This window comes from Thalia democratica, chromosome 3, assembly GCF_965202585.1.
Source record: "Thalia democratica chromosome 3, ktThaDemo2.hap1.1, whole genome shotgun sequence".
Taxonomy (NCBI): domain Eukaryota; kingdom Metazoa; phylum Chordata; class Thaliacea; order Salpida; family Salpidae; genus Thalia; species Thalia democratica.
In genome coordinates this window covers 54,211,585-54,233,045 of record NC_139167.1, presented here as the reverse complement: position 1 = coordinate 54,233,045, position 21,461 = coordinate 54,211,585, and positions in this window count along the sequence as shown.

The window sequence follows — 21,461 nt, the reverse complement described above, 5'->3', positions numbered from 1 at the left end:
GTATATTTGGTACCTCTCGTATTTTTTACGATCTCTCGTACCTTTACGCATTTTTTCTGTAGACACAATTTGCATAAATAAGCGAGAGGTTACTGTAAATAAAATTTAATTCTTTTAAAGTAAGTTAAGAAAACTTCTGTTACATACTTCAATTTAAGTATTACTTAGAAAGCCTCTTAGCTCTGATTAGATTTAAATCTTCACACTGACCTAGTGTTAGAATGTAAATTTAATCAGAAAAGAAACCATTTTCTATAACCTACATTAGTTTATTAGTCACAGTAGGAAAGTATATTTAAAGGTCAGTCTGAGCTGAAATCTAAGTCAGCAATTTTTTTTAAGTTTTATTTTTAGTTTTTTTTCATAGTCTTATCCTTAACCAACCTTACAAAAAAATATTAAAATTAAATTGAAAAATAAAACTTTGAAAAATAAAATTTTAAGAAAATGAAAAATTCTTGATGACTCAGCAGTTTAATTAGCTCACACTTATCTTCAAGTATAGTAGCCGTCACAATATTAGTCGATATTTCTTCAATTATCTAATTTTTAATGTGCTAATACAGGGGTTGACTGGTAATTGGTGCTCGCAGGCCAAATTTCAAGTTATAGATTTTTCGTGGGACCAAGTTTTAGTTTTAGTCACATTTCAAGAGTCTCTTAGTTTTAGTTTTAATCAAACACCATATAACATTATTTATTTTTTATCAACTTTTTTTACTTTACTCACTTTATTAGTTTATAAGACTTTTACCTACACACAGAAGGCTTTTTTAAATTTTACTTTATACAACTTTTAGGTTCTTTGACTTATATACTTAAGTCTTAAGAAACTATTTACTTTTTTGAAAAATTAATACAATTAGTACACGAGAGTTAACTTGGCTTGAATGGATTTTTTTGTAATTTTTTTTAAACTTTAAAACCAATTATTTTCAACTTCTTTAATGCTAACTTGAATTATTTTTTTATTCTAAAGAACGTTTTTTGCTTAGCTTTTCATATTAATTTTTATCGAACTGGGGTTTTACTTTTGTAGTGGGGCCCCTCTAAAAATTTAATGTTTTTTTTGCATTTTTTATATTAAAAGGTTTTTTTCCAGAAATAATTTTTTTTTAGTCTTTTTATTTATTAACATGTTTCTTAAATTAAGTTTTAAAACGTTAAGAATTTTTTTTTCAAATTTTCTTCAATTTATAATACATGCTTAGATAATTTTTTTAGAAAATTTCTAAATTTTCACGGTTTTGGTTCTTTTTTTACATGGATTTATAGCAAAAGTTAATTATTATTTTAATATGTTTTATTTTTAACAGACTTATATAACTAAATTTTATAACATTATTATATTTTTCCTAACTTATTATTGTTTTTCAAATATATGACCTGTAGGACACTTGTGCAAAATCTTATTTTGCATTGTGTCCAAATTTTGATAATTTAAAGGAATTAATGTTTTTCACTTGATATTATATTTAAAACTAAAAAAAAAACAACAAGTTAATATAGTAAAACTAATTCCAAAAAAAAAACTATTTTTCACAAAAAAAATAAGTGCTAGTTAAAATGATTGTTGTCTTTGATTTTTTGACTGAACTGGAAATAGCTTGTTTATGGGTGTTGCTAAGGGAAAATGAGAGAATAAAATGAGAGATCAAGTAATCTACAGTCCAAATTCCAGGAAAATGAGAGAATCAAATGAGAGATCGCGTGATTTATGGAAAATTCTAGAAAAAGAACTCAAAATCTATAAATACGCCCGATCAGAGCATGAAGCGGGTGTCGCTATCTCCGGGTCTACTTATGCATACTATTGGCCTGATTTACAACGCAACGTGCGCTCTAACTTGTATAGTAGATAACGCTTAAATTATATTCGACGTAAATAAACTAATATGACTTACTTACTATTTACTACAGGTTTAATAAATCAGTTACTTATACTATTTTAAACTTAGTTCGATTCTGTGATAATGATTATATTTACAATGAATTTGCGAAACGAAAAGATGATAAAATACTGCACAACATTACACTAATAAATCAAATTATCAGTTCTCTTAAAAGACGACAATACTCGAATCAAAAAAACTAAAATTAAATGTTTTAATCAAACTCAAAAAGTGTTCTAAAATCGAAATCAACTCGACAACAAGATTGAAACCATTAAAACTTAAGTGCAGCGAAAAGCTGCACTGACTTCAGTCCGCTACAATGCAGTAGAAACTAAAGGAAGTCAAAATTACGCGAGATTGTTGAATTTATACTCGCTTGACAGAAAAGAAGAAAGTAAAAAAGAGACAATTGCCACTAGAGTGGCATACGGGCAATCCACCTCGAAACAAGCACGAAGCGACACTCTGCTCCGCAAAAGAAATAACAGCCACCGCCACTTTCGGTAGAAGATACTATCGTCAGTCTTCAAGCAAAAAGATTTCAACAACCACCTAATCGAAGAAGCCCACGCATTCTGTGGCATCGATAATCTAAGTACTGCAAGTACTCTTTCATTAAATACTCTATGCTGGATTCCACGATTGAGTCACAGCGTTCAAGGAGATAAAATTGAACATTCATCTTAGCAAGTAAACCCACACAGACTGGGCGTCAACCTTAGCTACACTTCTACGAACAAGTTGTTTTCGTACTGTTCATTAATTCTATCGTAGTATTTATACATATTCATATTATCATATCTACTCACTATTGTATTTGCATTGTAATATTTATACATATTTATATCATCGTGCCTATTTAATATCGTATTTATCACCACGCTCCGATTACGGAAAGAAAAAGAAAACAGACCACCATCAAGGTTCTGTAAACGAGGCAGACCAACGTCGAGTGCCAGAAGCTGAGCGACCGGTGACCAGTGACACGTCAAGGAGGGAATCCAGAGCACGTTTTCCTTCTAATTGTTAACTTTAAGTGTCTATACTTATTGTGAGCTGTCATTGCGTTTATTTGTACATAATAAACCAACATTACTTAGTCTCATTATATTTAGTTAAAAAAATTATAGAATTATGTCCTTAAAATCCTTAAAAAAGGCATTAGTCTTGAAAGCACCGCGAACCCGTTCTCGCACCGAAATAAGTTGTTCCGAGACTACTGCTAACCTGGAATCTGATGAGATTGTTGAGCCTGAGACCGAGGCAATTTCGAAGTAAATCAGTGAGGCTCCTAGTCTGGGTAACAATAGACCCATATAAGTTTTACCAAAATTTTTTGTTTACGCAATTTGAGTGATTTCTAGATCAAATACTAAGAATTTAGGCAAAACTTTTTCTTAGCATAAATTTATACATATGTTTAATGCAATAGGCGTCTTATTAGTTTTACTCTTAAATTCCATTGGCTAACTATTTAATATATTTGTTTTTAAATGATGCCTAGTTACAGTGTTTGTTTTTTTTTTAATTTCGTCAGTTAACTATTTCTACATTTGCTTTTGTAAATATTTAGTTAAATTAGTTAGCTTATTTATAAAAAAAGCTTACTACAGTCACTAAAACTATTTTTGAATATTAGATATAAACATTTGGCAAAGTTAAATTCTTTTTGTTTATCATTCAGTATAAATAATGATAATGTTTTGTCTTTTTTAAAGTGTTGTGATTGTTTGATTATTTCTAAACGAACATAACATAAAATAATTTCTAAAGGTCATTTTATGACTCAAATACAGATGTTTAAGTTCATAAGATTGTTTTGTTTCTTGAAGACTAGCCACAGTATAGATTAACAGTCATAGTATAAATATCTTTTTAGTAGTGTATCAAACATAGTTTCGAATATTTTGAAAATGTTTGTTTATAAAATTAATTTTTATTAGTAATAAGTTGTTTAGGAAATGTTCCGTGTTTTTTAAAACTTTAGTTTCATTAGTATTAGTAACAAATAAACAAATAAAATTTTCTGATATTTTACTTGATTTAAGAATTTAAATGTTTGCTGAAGAAAAAAGATAAAGTATTTTTTCATTTTAATTTAAGTTTGTTAAACTAAGTTAATGTAAAAACGATAAAAAAAAGATTAAAAAAAACTAAGTATAAAACCTGCTTCAATAGAGCTAAAAATAACTTAAAGAAAAGTTTGTAGGACGCTGACCTCAGCTTAAAACTTTAAATTTATTATTATTTCTATAAAATATTCTTTAAACAAGGTTTAAAATTTTAATAAGAATATTCAAAACTTTTTGTTCTTATTAATAAAAAAGGTTTTAAACCTTGACTGCATTTAGTTTTTTACACTGGTCTAGCTGATTAAAATTTAAAAAAAAAAACTGATTACGTTTCATGGATAGGAAGTTTCGTCGATATTTAACATTGCGATATTTGAATATACAAAGAAATGTTATATAACTTTACGGAATTGAAAAGGTAACTTCTAATCCATTTTGAATCCTAAAACTTTACAGGATTTCCTTCAGAGGTTCTTTTTATGTGATTTTATTTTATTTTAAAATTTTGTCGAAAACTTTTTTATATAATTATAATTTAAATCTTCATACTTGAACGCAGTATTAACGCTAGCTAGCCTAGTAAAAACTATTTTATGAAGCTTTACGGAATTGAAAAGGTAACTTCTAGTCCATTTGGAATCCTAAAACTTTACAGGATTCCTCTTCAGAGGTTCTATTTATGTGATTTTATTTTATTTTAAAATTTTGTCAAAAACTTTTTTATATAATTATAATTTAAATCTTCATACTTGAACGCAATACTAACGCTAGCTAGCCTAGTAAAAACTATTTTTTGAAGCTTTACGGGTGTGATAAGGTAACTTCTAGTCCATTTGGAATCCTAAAACTTTACAGGATTCCTCTTCAGAGTTTCTATTTATGTGATTTGATTTTATTTTAAAATTTTGTCAAAAACTTTTTTATATAATTATAATTTAATTCTTCATACTTGAACGCAATACTAACGCTAGCTAGCCTAGTAAAAACTATTTTATGAAGCTTTACAGATGTGATAAGGTAACTTCTAGTCCATTTGGAATCCTGAAACTTTACAGGATTCCTCTTCAGAGGTTCTATTTATGTGATTTGATTTTATTTTAAAATTTTGTCAAAAACTTTTTTATATAATTATAATTTAAATCTTCATACTTGAACGCAATACTAATGCTAGCTAGCCTAGTAAAAACTGTCGTACAAATTATTTTTATAATTTAAAAATTATAACTTATTTTTATTTTAAACTTATTTTTTTAAACTATACAAAAAAATTATAGTTTAAAACTTGATTACTAATTAATTTTGATGGAATGTTTTGAGCTTGCATCATTGTTCATAAAAGAGTTTAAGATAAAACTCTCAAAGTCATGTGATTTACTGATGCAACATGATTACAGTTTAGGAGGAAATAAAGTGCAGACAATTAATTACTGATGTATATTGCATAAAGTTAAGAACGTTGCTATACAAACCAGCCATAGAAAGTGGTTTGAGATAGCCACAGGTTGCTGCAGTAAACATGTTATTTTTTTTTGAATAGTCATTTAATTGTTTTCTTGTGTTATCAAAAGTATATGTTTAACAGTGTTTTTTTTATAAAAATCATTATTTAAAAACTAAGTATTTTAATATTATTTTGTTCTATACTTTATTAAAGTATTTTCCCTTTAGATAGATTCTTGTGTAATGTTTTGACTAAAATTAAAGTAGTTTGTAAAGTATGGTGTTCTTTATGTATTTTTTAGTGCTAGCAATTCTTTTTTAGTACAACATGTTCATTCATTGTCAAGCTTACTTTTATATAGAGGCCCTTAGTATTATTGAATATAAACTTAGTATAAGTAAAGTTTATTATATAAGTAACCTACGTCCATAGGTTGCAGTGGATACCATACAAATGCTGGTGAAATTAAGGATACCAGGCACCAAATAAATTATTATAGCTATTACGATAATAGGCTTTCCAGACTTCCTGATGGAAACAAAGGTATTTACCAGAAAAATAATTATAACAACAAAACATTAAATTTGGAATCTAAATTTGGATTTTTTTTATTAAGTGTTTAGAACTTAGTATTATATGTCATTTTATTATAAATATTACGATAAACCTCTAAAAACTTTTTAGAAAATAAAAAAAATATACTAACAACAAAAACTTTCTACTTGACCCAATAGACAAGCTAAAAACGGGAACGTGTTTAAAATGAAAGAGTGCACAAAATTACACAAAGCCAAATTTGCACGACTTACATTTTTGAACGAAAGTAAAAAATATATAGAAAAAAAAAACTAGTGATAGTAAAAATAAAACGAAAAATAAGTTAATAAAAATTATCATAAAAAATAATAATGATTAAAAATAAGTTTTCTACTGAGGGTAAGGGTTAGGGGTAACAGTGGTAGTAAGAAAAGTTAAATAAATAAATAAAATAGAAAATTATTTTTTTATTATTTGATTAAAAAATAAAAAGCTACCGACCGAGAATGGGTAAGTGGTAAAAGAGATAGTAAAAATAAATAAAAATAAAATAGTAAATTACTTACCGACCAAGGTTATAGGTTATAGCTAACATTGAAAGTGTAAAAAAAATTAATTAAAAAACAATTCATTAATGAAAAAAATTATAAAATAATATAATAAAATTAAACTGTGCAAAAATGTCTCCGTACAAAAGTTCCTCGTGCAAAAGTGACCCGTCGTGTAAAGTATCTTCGTGTAATTTTCTGCACTTGTGCAATTTTTTCCCCTTGTGCAATTTTGTACACTCGTGCAAATTTGACAGCTACCCACTCAAAAAAGACATACTTTCAATGGATAGGCATAAGTTTTGCACGTTTCGCACGTCGTCTCTTTTGCACGAACAGTTAACGTTTTGCCCGAAGCGGTAAGTAAGCGGAAAAAATCTTACCGACCAAGGGTAAGGGTTAATAGTAATTATAGTAAAAACTACCAAAAAAACAATAAAAAAAGTTTAACTTTTGCAAAATTGTCTTCGTGAAAAGGTAATTCTTTGTGAAAAAGTCAATAAGTGCAAAAGTGACTCTTCGTGTAAAAGTGATCCTTTGTGCAAAATTAACCAGTCTCGACTTTTAAAAGCACCCAGTTCTAATTAAGGTTTAATCGCACTGTTCTTTAATTTCACTAGCTAATTAAACTTTTTTTTATAATTGTTTACGTTTCAGTCATTGGTTATTAACCTGACATATTAAATAACGAGAATATAACAAACCTTTAAAAAACTTTGTTTATCTTTTTTGTTGTTTTTAGTTCTTTTAAATTTTAATAACTGTTTAGTACTGTTCGATTTTTGTATCATTAAAAAAACTTTATTCAAAGTAAAAGCTTTTACTAGTATTTTTCTTTTTAAGTTGCAAAAATACAAAGTGTATGTCTTAAAAAAGTGAACCAGCAAAGAGATAAGTTTAGTAGCAGTTTATTTTTTATTCATTAAAGCACTTTAATACTTAGAAATGTAGTTTTGTTGTAAATTATTGCAACATAAGGATATTAGAAAAATAAGCTTTTTAATCGACAATAAATAAAGATGTGCAACTTAAGTATTTTATTTACTACTATATTTCGATGGCAAAAAATTATGACCAGCCAACTGCACATAACAATGTTTTTTATCTATAATGTTATTTAAAAACTTATTCGTGCATCAAGATCTTAACAAAAAACTAAAATGTTACATATTCAAAAATTCAAGCTTATTAGTGTATAATTAGATAAAATTAGTAAATTGAGCAATCTTTTTTAGCTAAGAAATATTAATATAAAATGACATAAAAAAAATTATTACCAACGACTGTTTGTAGTTGAAGCAAGAAAAAAATAAAAATGTTGATATATTACTTTAAATTAATTCAACACCTAATGACATTCGAGCTTACTACAATCACTAAAAATATTTTTGAATAAAAAATAAAAACATTTGGCGAAGTTAAACTTATTTTATTTATCTAATTTAGTATAAATGATGATAATATTTTCTTCTTCTAAAAGTTTTGTGATTTTTTAAACATTTCTAAACACAAATTCACATAAAAACGAATAAAAGTATTTAAAAAAAACCTTAAGAAAAAACCTGCTTCAATAGAGCTGAAAAATAACTAAAATTTGTAATAAGCTGACCTTAGCTTGCAATTTTAGTCATTTCAAATATTTTCTATAAGATAATCTTTCAGCGAACAAAGTTTAAAACTTTTATAAGAATTTTTCAAAACTAGGTTGTTATATTTTAAAAAGGTTTTAAACCTTTATTGCATTGAGATATTACACTGACCTAGTAAAAAGTTTTATTTTTTCAAACAGAAATAGTCCATTTTGTACAAGTTAGTTGTTCTATTCAAGGCTTTGTTGTTTTTCTAACCTCTAATGTTCTAATTAAAGATTTCTGCTTAAAAGTTATTTTGTTTTACAATTTTGATTGTTACTTGAGTTATATAAATACTTCAGTAAAAATATAATTATCTAATTGGAAAAAAAAATTTCCCACAAACTATACTTTGAATTTTTATTTAAGATAAACAGCACTGTCTCAATTTTTTGAAATTCTATCCATTATTTATAAACAATAAATATTATTTGAAAAGGAAAGTACTTATAAAATTTAAAATAAAATGTTTGAGCTTGGTGTATTTTGTAAGTTTATCTAACTTTTAAGTTTACTTATTTGTAAAGTTGTAATATAGTTGTTAAACTAATTTAAAGGCCTCTTTTAATATAGTCCTTTTATAACTAAAACCATAGTTTTACTAAAACTTTTTAGTTTGTTCTAAGTTAACACTTTTTTTAGGTTTTACTTTTGAGTAATGATGTTGTCATATAAAATGATTTTGGTCTTAGCTATCTTCCTTCTGCTGTTGCGCTCATCCACAGTAATGTCGGCAACTCCGATCCGTGAAGGTCCTCAAAAAGAAGAAAACTACGACGAGTGTGAAGTCATAAGAAAGTTGATTGAGAACGTTTCCGGAGTTAAACAGTCGTTAGATATCTACGACAAAACCCACATTCTTTTTTTTACTGATGGCCTCCAGATTAAAGCTGAATTCCGACTTACATCCGACCAAATTGATGAGAAGATAATCATTCCGAAGAAAGTTACTGAAGACCCAAAATTCATATTTCTTGTCTTCAGCCTTTACGATATAGATTACAAAATATCCTGTATAGGTGAATCCTGTTACACGACTGATGAAAAATTCCAAATATTTGACAAGTGTCCAGGGCTTCTAGTTGAATACTTCGCAGAAATAGGCTCTTCAGAATTGTTTAAATTGCAAGTTTTTGGAAAGCTAAGAAACCAAGCTATTGTTACTAACTTTCAAGGAGACTTATGTAAGTACATAGCATATTATAACTTACCACTTAAGCATTGGTGTAAAAAGAAAATAGTCGTATTCGACAAATTTTCCATCTCTAGGATGTATTACGACCAGTTCTTAAATGTGACGATTGAAATGAAGTTTGAACTCTGTGAAAAGTTTGGTTTTTCAAAGTGCTACAAGTTCGGATTGGCTATTCCTTTTGATATTTCAGAAGTTCCATATTGGATCACTAGCTGGCGCAAACCTGCCATTCTCACTTTGATAGATCCGGTCAACAGCATGGAGATTGATTTTCTGAAAAATGTGAACGGTAAAAAGAAGCATGATGAATTTTGAGTTTTTTTTGAGCTAAATTGTTTTTGTTTTGAATGAGAAATGTTTTAGTTTCTGAACTGTGTTATATTGAGGATTTTGCTGAGTTTGTTTTTCTACTGCGTTATGAATAATAAACTTGTGTTGTAACAAAAGCTTGATTTATAAATAATAATTATAAAGTTTAGGTTGCAAAATTAGTGGCAAATTAGTTTAAATTTAATAATAGGTAAGTTTGCATACCTAGCAAGTTAAATATCTGAGTTTTATAGGTGTTAGTGATAACTGGTTATTGTTGATTTATGTTACATGTGTATTTATTCAAATACTACTTTAATTTAATAAATTTCAAATGCTTAACTAAAATCCCTAACACTAAACTATTTTATAAAAATTTTATAAAAAAAAAACTGGATATTCAATTTTGCCGTACATTAGAATTAGTTTAGTGTCTTGTAATCGGATCTAACCTCTAATGTTCAGATGCAATAATATGCATTAATATAAATAGTGTGGTAGCTAAATACTGAAGGAATTAGAAAACTCCACCTACTTTTTTGTTGTTTCTATGAAAAATTAATGTTATATGTTAAAAGTTTAAAAAAAGAAGAATAAAATACAGACTTGTAGGCAATTAGGATAAATGAAAATATTAAACAAATAATTCTAAAGATAAGCTTATAAAGCAACAATGTTTATTTTATCTTCAAATTTTCATCATGCATATAATAAACTTCTACTAAACATTTTATATATTTTTCAAGTTCGTACAAACGAACATCAAATGATCATGTATAATAAAGCAAAAGAAGGGTTAACAGAATATAAGAATCGATACAAATGTTTAATACTTTTAAATCGTTATTTTCTTATACCCAGTAATAATATTTTATTTACCAATTTAAAAACACGTTTTAAGAGAAAAAAATGGTCGCTTTGGAAAATATATTTCCTTTTTTTTGAAATAAGGTGTTCATATTTGTAACTAAACTGCTTCCTTTAAATTTTTATTTTATTCTTTATATGCCGATTTTAAACCGCTAAACTTACTAAAGCTTTATTTATAACGACTTTGTTTTTATTAGATTATGTTTGAAAGTTACATTTTGGCTCACAATTCCAGATTGTAGTAGTTTGAAGGTTAAGAGTGTTTTAAGAGTCATTTATTTATAAAATTAGTCATTCATTTCAGGCCGTATAAAACAATTTATACTTGATTTGTAATGTATATTTTCTTCACCCACATTGATAAATACTTAGTTAGTTTTGTTTGTTTTTCACAATTTTTGTAACTAGTTTAAATGTGATAGATTTGTTTACTATTTGTTTATACTTCATAGCTTCTAGTATACATTTTAGTTGTAGATAGATTTTTTAAACTTTAATGTAATAGTATTGTACCACGTTGCTTTCATTAAATGGCATATTTTTGTTGACATTAAGTTTTTTTTTGTTTTTAACTAAAATGTTATAGCTGAAAGGGCCTTTTTTAAGTTTTCAGCTTAAATAAAAAGTTACAACAGTTTAAATCTAAGTTTGAATATTGTGTTCATATGAAATTTTTTTTTGTTAACTGTTACTTAAATATATTTCTTCATGTTTTTACCTGAAAATTTTTACCATTTTAACATACTAAAAATTATTATTTTGCTTAGTGTTTTTTAAATATAATGTATAAAAGTTATTTAAAAATGTGTGTATAAAAAGATTTTCATAGTAAACCAAAAATTAAATCTGAAAACATGATATCTTGACTAATTTTTACAGAAATTGAAATCATTTATATGACTAATGAATTTGGTTTAAACACTTATTTTTTTTAGATTTTTGGAAAAGGACTATAGATATACAGTATGAGGGTTATATATATTCACAATTGGCTTTTGTGTGCATTTTACAATTTTTGATTTTTATATTTCAAAGATGTTTATAAAACTAGGTATTGTAAATTCTGAGTAACAACATAATTTTTGTTCCTAAGCATTTTATTCCCGTAATAGTTTTGATTCCTTTTCTCAGCACAAAATATTACATATAATTTAAATAATAAACCTCTAATTGTTTTGTTTTCAAATTTCATTACTTCACTTTTTCTGCAATTGCTTTTAAATGGTATTTAGTTATAGCGCTTAAGCTGCTTAGGAAATAGAAAATAACAAAGACTAAAAATAGTTTCAACTATAAGTCATATTAAATCCGAGATATTTAATCAAGCTGTAAAGAATTAAATTGTATAAAAGAAAATAAATTGATATAACAATTAATTGCTGTAATTTGTTCAAACCATTATTAGTTCAATTTGTGAAGATATTACAAAAAAATTTCTGTTTTTTCCTTTTTTATAAAAAGTGTTAAAATTATAAACAGTTAAATAACACCTAGCTGTATTAAAAGTTACGACTGATTATATTTAAGTACATATCTAGTACTTAAATTTAAATTTAGTTATTTCTTTGATTTAATCGTGTTTAGGAATATATGATTAATTACATGTATAGATTTTTATCATTAATTCTTTTTTTACAGTTAATTTCACATTACTTTATCTTAACATTATTGTATTTATATACATAAATTATGCTTACTACCACACTAAAAAATACAATTTTTTCAACAGTAGTAAATAACACCTAATGTAATATTTAAAATCATTTTTTGAAAATTGTTAATTGCTTAGCTTCAGATGTTTTTATGAGATAACTAAAAATAGTTTTAGAATATGGATGGGTCACGTGAATAGGACTCTCGTGCCATGACTACCAAATTTCACCTGTTACGCAATATTTATCTTAAAAAGCTTCTACAAAACAGTTAAATTGAATCAAAAAGAAAATTAAGTCTTTTTAAAACTTAATTTTTTTTTACACCATGTTAAGTAATCAGCCAAACAAAACATTTATGTTAAAGAAATTTTAAGTTTCTATTGTAGAATTTTTCAACGCTCTGTGTCTAGCCAATGAAATAACTTTTAAAAAAACTACCAAAAGTGTCGTGAACAAAAAAGTTTAGAATTTTGAAAGTCTTTTGCTACTTTTTTTTGTAAACAAAACTTTAATTCGAACTCGATCTACAAACTTAAAATAGTTACAAAAAAATACATTTTTTAAGACATTGTTCAATAAGTAAATTGATAAAAAAATTTGCCATAATAACTTTTTTTTGATTTTTTTTATTTTACATAAACTGGGTTAGGTGTCAAATATGCACAAAGGGGCACCTTTGTACAAAGAAACTTTTGCAGGGCGTAAACTTTGCAGGAGGAGTCACTTTTGCACTAAGGTACACTTTTGCACGAAGACACTTCTGCATGGTTTGAATTTTTCTATTATTTTTTTAATAAGTTTAAGTTTAAATTATTTTTTTATACTATCACTGTTACCCCTACCCTTACCCTCGATCAGTAACTTTTTTTTTCTATGAGTTTATTTTAAACATTTTTATTGTGTATTTTTCTTAATAACATTTGTTAATTAGTTTATCTTTTTTTCTACCCTAACCCTTAACCTTGGTCAGTAACTTATTTTTGCCTTTTTTTTAGTTTCTATATTAATTTGTCTTTTATCTTTTTTTTGCTTTTTTAGTCATCTTATATTTATTTCTATTTACAGTTTTCATACTCTCATGCAAAAATGACCCTAAATGCTAAAGTGACCCTCCGAGAAAAATGTCTTCTTGCAAAAATGTTCCTTAGTGTAGATGGTCCTTTCGAGCATGTATGACCATTTTCGAAAATAAGCCTTCGTGCATATTTGACCAATTTCAACATAAACTAATTAAACTTCTATTTAAAGATATCTTTAAAAAGACAAAAAAACTTTAAAATGAAGTTTATTTAAGCTGTGATTACTAGTATTTATTGTTTAATTAAAATAAATGAAATATTAACAGTAAATTTTAACAGATTTTAACCTTATAACGAAAATTAAAACAATGACAAAAATATGTTTTTTGTTTTTACTAATGGTGTATACAGTATATGGAACTGTTGTTGAATCCTCATCTTTAAGTTAGTTTTTTGTTATTAATATTTGTCTAAATATTTTTAAGTTATAATATACTTAAGTATAAGCACACAACCTGCCAACTAGGTACACACTTGCTAGGTACGAACTAACTGCCGATATAGGACGCATTTTTAGCTGAAAAACGCTGTGTTCATAACGCAATTTTTATTATGTTTTAAATTTAAAAACACAAACCTTAAAGTAGTTATACAAAAGCATTATATCTTAATAAATAGTTGTACTTTATCGGATTAAAATAACTTCAAACTAAAGAAAAAAAGCTATAAACTTACGACTAGATATCAAATCTTGTTACTCAAAACTTTCAAATAGCTAAGCGCATTAAACAAAACTGTATGATTTCATCTAGACTGTAATAAAAATATACATAAAATTAATTTGACAAAATAAGATAGACTTAAGTTTAAAAATATTCTCAAAGCAGCTGGTATATAGAATAGATGACATTTTAGTCATCAAGTAAGGTTTGCTCTATCGCGTGGTTTTAATAAAACTGTTTATGATCAATCAAATACATTTGAACAAAGATTTTCAAAACTTATTTTTATAATTGCCTACAGGGTATAAATTTCAAAACAATTTCCCTTTACTAGTTATTTACCCTAAAAACCCTGGTGCACGAAGAACCTTTCGGTTATCTGGTGTCACACCACGGTTATGTTTTAACGTCTTGTCTAGGACAAGACAGTATATCAAAATTCAAAACATAATATGGGCTTACTTTAAAAACCACCTAGAAAAATGTTCTTTTATTTTTTTGTAGTTTAACAAATTTTAAAACTACCGACAAATTTAAACTTATATGTATATCAATATGTTATTCAATAACAATCATATTGATATGTATATATATATATCAATATGATAGTTATTAAATAACAGTTCCCTTCCATATATATCTTTATTTATACTGAAGGCTTTTATCTAACAAATACTTACAACTACTGTTTTCTTTTAGAATAGTAAAAGTAAATAAAAGAATTTTTTAACAATTACGATAACAAAATAATATGACTTAAGTTCAAGTTTATGGACTGCTTTGATAAGTAAGTAATTTTAAATTATTTTACGATTTATTTACAATAAAAGCTAACTCTTATTCAGATTTGGAAAATATTAACAAAGATAGTTGGAAGTACAATCTCCAAATGCTGAAAGTAACTTCAGATGAGTTTAAGTTCGTGAAAGATTTTTTTTACACAACTACGACAAGACACTACGACGACACTTTAGAACTTTCTCAAATATACAAAGTTATCGAACAAAACAAAAAGGCAACAGACGATGTAATAAGCAGCAACTTAATGTTGTTTCATGGTACTGGTAAAAAAGGTGTAGCTGGTATTTTAGAAACTGGTTACAGAAACAGTGTTAAAGGTCTTTTTGGAAGAGGCGTGTATCTAACCGAAAGCTCTGATTTGGCTTCTTTATTTTCCGCTGGAAGAAACTTTGAGGGAACAAAGACAAACTTCATGTTTGTCAATGAAATTCTCGAGTCGCAAAAGTTGCAAACTGTTTTTCACGAAAACTTGAATATGCGAGGTGTCCGTAATATATTGAACAATCTTTCATTTATAAGGCTCGTAGATGAATCACATGATGTTGAATTTACAAAATACGTAAACAAATTAAAGATAGAAATCAGTGAAGAGCTGTACAGAAAAGATCGTATAGAAAAAGCTGAACAAGAGTACAGAAGAGATCATTTGGGAAGAAGATACAGAAATACTTCAGTTGAAAGAAAAAGTATAGAAGATCAATTTGTTGCAGATTGCCAAGTAACCATACCAAGGTATTTGATAAGCTTCGAATTTCGAGCATAACACATATCTGCCCAGGGTACACTTGTTCTTTATAGACAAGGTTTAAGAATATCACAGATAATATCTTTCTTTTTTAATAAATTTTCGTAAAACCTAGACATGAACTTTTTATTTCTGACATAAATTTCAAAGTAGATACTAGGAGCATTATCATTGCTATAATTGACAACACGTTAATATATTTTATTAAAACAACTATTCTTTTTAGTTTTTCAAGTTTTTATACTATACAGGGTTACCAAAAAACCTGTGATCCTGAAAAGACTGGAGTTTGACATTTTAGTCTACAAAACTTGGAATTTGAGAAATTAAAAAAAAAAACTGGAAAAACCAAGAATTCTAAACAATTTTTATAAGTTAAGTAGAAAGATTTCGACTTGACACAAAAAATTTATCATATTGGTAAAAATTTTTGTCACCATCAATTTTTTTTTTTATTAAAAACTGATTTGAAATAGTTTTACAGTATCTTTTCAATGTTTTTATAATACTTCAACCACTTTTTACCTTAAACTTAATTTTAAACTAAAATAGACCCAAAATTGTGTTAAAAACCTGGAGGAAATTTTGAAAATCAAGATAAAAATTGCTAAAATCATTTGGCAACCCTGACAATAACTTTCAATAAACTAAAAGGGACACTTAATAAAAATTAACATTAATTGATGATTTGAATAATGTTAGTGTTAGTTCAAAATGTTAGGTTTTCTTAAGCTTATTATAAAATTTGTAAATTAACCAAACTTTAACACACAACTTCTATGTTAAAATTTAAAACTATGAGTTAGCTAGTAAAAATTTCATCCTAAGTTTATATTATTAGATTTTATCAAAAAAATTTCTATTTATTTAAAATTTTTGATAATTTTCCTAATCAAATTCCTTATCTACAGATTTCTTAAATTTTAGTTAAATTATGTTTAGTAATATTAGTTTTTATTAATTAATGTTTACTTAGAATTCGTGCTATTATTTCAGAAAATCAAAATTTATTACAATGAGAAAATCTGGTTCTTTTATGGTCTATTCTATATGATACAGCAACTACTAATTAACATATTTAAAATTACTTGTGTAGTTAAGCTTAAAGTTTAACTCTTTGTATAGAATTATAAAAAGCTTGTTAAACTAAAAAATAAAAATAAAATACACTAAATAACAGTTTAATATCATATTACAGTGATTTACTAAGTTTATAAAGTTCTATGTAAAAAATAAAATTGGTATAAAAGAAAGCTAAATTCTAATTAGAAAATTACAAATAAGCAAGGTTAATTGAGAAAGCTGGTATAAATAAGCACTAAATTAAGCTTGTAAACATTAAAAAAACCTAAGCTGTACTGCATTTCTTAACAACTGATGAAAATAATAGTTTTACAAACTTATGTTAAATTAAAATCAGTCAGTGTATAAGCAAAAAGTTAATAAATTTTAAAAAAATATAATCTTCAGCAACTTAAAAACAATAAAATTATTAAACTAACAAAATTATTTTTAGGATGTACAGTAAATAATAAAACAAAACACTTCAGCAAAATTTTTACACAACAAGTGTAATTCGGTTATTAGACTGATCAGCTACTATGCTTACGTGGTCTTGCTTACATTGGTGTTTTTATTTTACTTATGTTTTTTAAATATATTTATTTATAGCCAAGTTAGTAATCAAAAGAGATTTTTGAAGTCAAGTAAAGAAAGATTAATTATTTTAAATAAATTTATTGATTACTTAGAAATCTTACACTATATACTTTGATCTTTTTTAAACATTCACACTGATCTAGTTTTAAAGTTTTATTTTAAACAAAAGAGAACACATTTCGTACAAAGTACTTGTATTAGTCGACTTTTACTTCTTTTATTATCATCTAACGTGCTAATAGATAGTCTTCGCTTATAAACTAGTTTTGTTGTACAACTTTGCAATTTACTTAAGTTATATTAACACTTGAGTAAAAATAATAAAACAAATCGGTATGTAACATAAACTTGTAAAAAAAAATACTTAGAAATTTAAGTAAGATCAAACATAAATTCTGTATGCATTAATGTATTAAGAATTGATAAAATATAAACGTGTGATAACACTGAATAACTTAGAAACAAAATATTTAAATTTTTTTTATAAGCTCAGTTTTCAAAGTATATGGATTGTAACATTAGTTTTTCAACGAACCTGTGCTCAATACGTTTCATAGTTAGTATCCAGAATTGTTAAATTAGCACATGTATATATAATATATGTTAAATATGAACTAGTTTACTGAACAATATAAAAAGCCCTAAAATATTTGGTTCTAGGACCTGGTGCACAAAAAATCATTTCGCTTATCGAGTCGCACACCACTTGGATACTTTTTAACGTTTTGTCTATTGACTTTAAGCTGGTTTAAATCTGACAACTATTGTTAGTGGCATTGATATTTTACATAATAATTTATTAGGTTATATAAGTAAAACTACATTTTCTAAAAAGTTTTTTAAAATTTTTTGAGATTTATTTGATGTTAGCTAACACTGTCATTTAAAACAGATATATTTATTCATTTTATAATATATATTTTAAGTCGTTCATAATTGGAAAAAACGATTACAAAACATAAAGTCGACTTTAAAACATCATATATTTTTTTAATTTTTGGTTTTAGTTGTCAGAATTTTAATTGTCGAACTTAATTACTAGAAAAAAAAATCTAAATTTTCAAGTTTTGTTTATTGCCCTGTTATATAAGTAGCTTTACACTACTTTAATTCTGTTCTAAATTTTTTTTTAGTTTTGTTAGTAAATTTTTAGAGAAAGCACTTGAACAATTAGTGATTTTTAAAAACATAAAGTTATTTAGTTAAAAACAAATAAAAACCCATGAAAATACACATTTAAAGTTAGTGTATTACTATTGTAAAACATTTTGTTGATTTTTTTAATTTTCGATGCTCAAACATTTTAACGACATAGTTTGATATTTTTAGTTATTAATAAACTTATTTACAAATAAAAAAAACAAGAAAATTATTTGGTATTTGTTTTTAAAATAAGATCTTTCATCATTTATACGTAAATCTTTTAAAGATTCTTTATTAATAAGATTACTTATTTTAAAAACCAAATTCCAACAAGTTCAAATGGATATTTGTTGTCAGCCATGCTTTGCAAAATGTAACTAATAAAAGCTCTTATTCAAATTATTAAAATATGTAAATGTATAAATACATATTATAACAACTAAAATGAACCAAAGAAAAATTAAGTCTAAAAGTGTTTACTTTATTGTTAGATCAATAAAATCTAAATAAAAAATAATAAAGATAATTAATTAAAAAAAATTATATAATAAATAAAATTAAAATAAATGTAAAAAAAAACCTTATATAACTTAAATTTGTTCTTTTAATATTCATTATAATAGAGTATACAAAATTAAAACTGTTTCTAAACATAAATATGTTGTACTAAAGATTCTTATTTCTTAGAATTCAGACTAAGACATTAAGTTTGACATTTCTACGAAAATAGAATATAAAACAATTTGCATTATCAAAAAAAAATTACGTCGGTTTAGAAATTGTTTTTTTTTTTAATTGTTAATGTAAAGATTTCTGATTAAAAACAGTTATTGTCAGTTTTCTTTATACTTACTTCTTTTTTGTTTAGTAAACAATAGTTGAGGTAAGCGTTTAGTTTACATTTTTTTATTTAAACTTGTGTTTTAGGTAAACACCTACAGCTGAAAAAATAATTTTTATAATTATAAGTATGTAGTGTAAGTTAGTGCAAAGAAAAATTTGATGTTGTAAGGTTTCAAAATTTTTCAACAATAACATTATGCAAATGAAGTAAAGTGATAATTCAGCAGTATGTTAAAAACATCTATACTTTATCCCTAACAGACCTTACCCAAAACTTTCAATCTATACCCTCTTTGCAAACTCCTATTACCTAAATATATAAAAAATACAATTAAGACAAAAGTTAAATTGAGTTTATTACTAAGCAATTGTTTCAGGCTATAGCAATGATCACAAGTAAAAAATAAAACAAACTAAGTTGCAATTAACATAAAATAGAATATTAACAAAAGACAAAACAAAATTATATAATGAAAACTAAGGTAGGTAAATTAAACTTAAGTTTAGTCAATTAAGACTTCAAATAAAATTTTGTGAAATGTTATATTTTCCCACAAAACCTGATCTCAAATTTAAAAGTTTATTGTTGTCTGTAGATGCAATTTCAAGTCTCTCCAAATTGCAGAGGGTGCAAATTTTACTAGGTTTATTTTGTTTAGTGCGATGAATAATCTCCCATTTTATCATTTTTCCCTAATCAGCATTGCCATTTTTGATTTTATGCATAAACCTACTTAATCTTGTACTTTCTTTCTATTTTTCATTTCTAAAAGATTGCGTATGTTCATAAAATCTATTTTTGAATTGTCTTCCAGTTGAACCAATGTAAATATTTTTTTTTCCTTTTTGTTTTGCATAACTATTGCTTTATAAATGACTCCTTTAGTAAGACATTCACTAATATTTGGGCAATTAGTTTTTGATCTACAATTGCATAATTTGCTGTTTTCTTCAGTTGTTTCATTTGAGTTTTGAAGTAATTTCTGGTTGTGATTGGACAGTTCTTTTTCTAAATTTGGCATGCAGAAATATGAAATCTTAATTGTATTTCTATTAAATATAAAGCCATAGAAACCTGATTTTAGGAAATCACTGGATACTGTTTTTAAAAATTCTTTTCTTATATTTGTTTTTATACAATTTCTAAAAGGAGGAATTGTAGTAAAAAACTTTCTTTTTCCTTAATTTTCTTCTAGTTTTTCGGATAGAATTATTTTGAACATATGATAGTGTTGTTTTAAACCCACTATTTTTTTAACTTTTGTCTTAGTTGTATAAAGGCTCCTTTCTTTAGAGATTTATTGTTTAAACCTCAACATATTTAAAAATTAAACAAAAAACAGTTTTATAACTTAAATTAGTAGAATATTAGCCAATCAGAAGCAAACTTAGAACTACAGCCGAGTTGCATCAAAGTTTTTTTTAAAGGTTTTACTTGAAAAAACAAACTTCTATATATGAAACTTCTCACAGTTTACACTTATATGTATAATTTTGTTAATGCAAAATTACTGAAGATAAAACAAGACAGTAAGCTTTTTTTGAATTCTCTCGTTTTCTCAAACTTAATATTCTACATTATCACACTAAAAAAGAAGACACAAAGCAAAAATTAAAATTTATTATTTTTCAAAACAAAGTAAAAGTATCTAAATAAGTTTAAAATGTAAAGTGTAAAATTAAATCATACTAACTGCATTATACAAAAAAAAAAAGTTAAATAAAATTTGAACTAACAAGAAAATTAAATTGTTTTTTAATATAATCAAAAAGATCTTTTATCCTTCCAGTTTCAGAAAAGTCAGTTTGCAAGTTCTGAGCTTTATTCCACTGCTCTACACTTTACTACTAGTTTGTGTTTATAGTTTATCTATAGGCAAATTCTTCCACAGAAATTTTCTCCATAGTAATCAACCTATATACAAAAATAATGAGGATGTATACTAACTTTCATGAATAATAAACAAGTAGCTATGCTGGAATTGTGTTCCAATTTTTTTACACTTTCAACTGTGAGAAGTTTTATATTAAATCTTACTATCAAAAAATAAAAACTGCCCAACTTGAATGAGAAGCTAACTTATATTTTTTTACAGGGATGCTAAAAAACCTGGAAGTACCTGTGTAATTTGACAATTTAGACAAAATACCCTGGAACTAGAAAATTTTTGAACAAAATCATTAAAACCTGGAATTTTAATCAAATTTCACATGTAAAAGAAAGAAAAGAGAGAAAGAAAAATGTGAATGCTCACTACTAAGGATTAGTGTGGAGAAAGACCTTTTGGTACACGCAATTTAAGCTACACACAATTAACATGTTACTAATAATTTGAGCTAGCTTTAAAACAATAATAAAATAATTAAGACAAAAAG